This window comes from Dendroctonus ponderosae, unplaced genomic scaffold (genome assembly GCF_020466585.1).
Source record: "Dendroctonus ponderosae isolate FM_Combo_2020 unplaced genomic scaffold, Dpon_F_20191213v2 Dpon_F_20191213_3, whole genome shotgun sequence".
Taxonomy (NCBI): domain Eukaryota; kingdom Metazoa; phylum Arthropoda; class Insecta; order Coleoptera; family Curculionidae; genus Dendroctonus; species Dendroctonus ponderosae.
In genome coordinates this window covers 14,430,303-14,432,312 of record NW_026018508.1, presented here as the reverse complement: position 1 = coordinate 14,432,312, position 2,010 = coordinate 14,430,303, and the positions used below count along the sequence as shown (strand labels likewise).

Sequence of the window (2,010 nt, the reverse complement as noted above, 5' to 3'; positions counted from 1 at the left end):
CTCCTGAATGCTCTTAATGAGGAGAATAAAGGCAAACGTTGTAAATAGAAAGTGCTTTATTTCCGAAAAAAAAAAACTTGAATAAAAAGTATGGAGCATTGAGCAAATAATTTGCTTTACTTAAATGATAAAAATAATGTTTTTGATTACCCAACTGGTTTTTCCTTTAAAACTTCTATGCTAGAGGCGTCGTACATCAAAATTGCTTGAGTTGAGAAAAAAGAAAAAAAAAGTTGAGAAACAAGCAAATAAATACCACAAATTATAACAAAATTGGGCAACAGACACAGTAAGCGAAAGAAGAGCCAATGAAGTTGCAATGTTTGAAAACGTTTCAAATTTTATTACCTACAACCAACCTGGATGACTAATTTTCCAGTTTTTCCGGTTCATGCTTCCTGTCTGTTCAACACAGTGATTTGCAGTTGAATACCTATGCAATTTCAAGGGAATTTTACGCGGTGCCTACATATTGTTACCGTGGAAAAATCGCATAAATTTCCAAGGAAAGATTACAGTGCAGTGAGTTTATTAGAATGCAACTGGTGCAATCTTGAGCCGCTCAATTGTTACTTTGCGATGGATTTTTTCGAGTCGCTGCACGATTCCGTTTTGATGAACACGGAAATTCGATTTCTTTTCCCACTTTTTATGTGTTTGCCGCAGAAACTTTGCTACTCAAGCAAACCGCATAAGCGCTTATAATTAATCATTGAAAAATCAGCAACAAAATGTGCCTAAAGCCGGTTATATGAACTATTTGATGTTCCAACTGATCCAGCAGTCAGAAGTTTTGCGGTAAAAGATGCAAATTCATGCAAAAAAAAGGGCTACATTCCTACCACGTTTGTACGATACACACAGCACAAGGAGATACAAATGGAGCAGGAGTTAATTAGCTGAATACGAGAAGCTGCTTGATAAGAGTGGATAATAAGGAGATTACACAGGCACTAGCTTGTTTGGAGTTAACCATTCAACTGTTTGGTGTTGTAGGGTTTATTTTTAAACACCCATATTCGAGGTTATGAGAACAGGCTGACATTTTCTCAACAAATCTTGTTGAATTTACCGTTTATCCTTGTCTATCTTATTGTCAGTCTGTAAAATTCCATGGTTACCGGAGTTTTAATTAATTACGAAGCTACAGGTATTTGCGCAATGTTAATTAGGCAGATTACCTTGAAAAACATTGCTGCCGCATTTCTGATATAGTTTTTTGCAATTTTTGCATTTTTTAATAACAATTAATTTATTTTACAATTTTTGTACTCCTATAACAGCGGCAGACAACACCTCCAGAGGAATGACGCCAATTTTGAATCACCCTGTATACCTACTTCGGATTTTATGAAGGGCCAAATAACCAAACCTGGATTAGTTTTGCATAAACCGTTAAAACTAAGAGTTGTGGAACCCAAATGAATTGTATTTTACAGTGGAAAGCGAGTGCAACGAACTCGAGAAACCGATAGATTCGGTAGGCAGTCAAAAGCCGATCATTCAAAAACTCTTCGAAATTTCCTTTGTTCAAAGGAGATGAAATGTGACATTTTCAGTACATTCAACAGAAAAATATTATGGAATTCGATGCCAGCATTGGCGTTTTAATTTGCTTCAAATAATCCAATCATAACAGAAATCTTCCGAAAAACAAAAAAAATTAGATGAGTTTAATTCCGTATTAATTGTAGAGTTGAATGCCCTTAATTGTGGCAACAACGACAGTCATAGTAGTCATTAAAATGAACTTAAATTTGCAAGCAATTCTACTCTATTGGACCAAATACCCGCCTAAAAAACACTTTTTCCTGATTATTCAGGAATATCGTCACACTTGCAATGCAAAGAAAAACCGACAAACTATCCAAAACTGAAGAGTTAGACTTTCTAGATAGAAGAAATTCTAACAAACGACGAGAATGTATTCCTCACGTTTCGCAAGCACGAGTGGCTTGCATCTTCAGAAGTGGTTTGCTTGAACGCTTACACTGTTCTCATCAGAACCCG

The 2,010-nt window shown here is 35.8% G+C and overlaps 1 protein-coding gene across 1 annotated transcript in view; it reads right to left on the bottom strand.

Annotated features, from left to right (window-relative positions):
- The window catches only part of LOC109537393 (polyhomeotic-proximal chromatin protein), a 32,134-nt gene that overhangs the window by 28,048 nt on the left and 2,076 nt on the right, over positions 1-2,010 (bottom strand). The window lies entirely within an intron of this gene.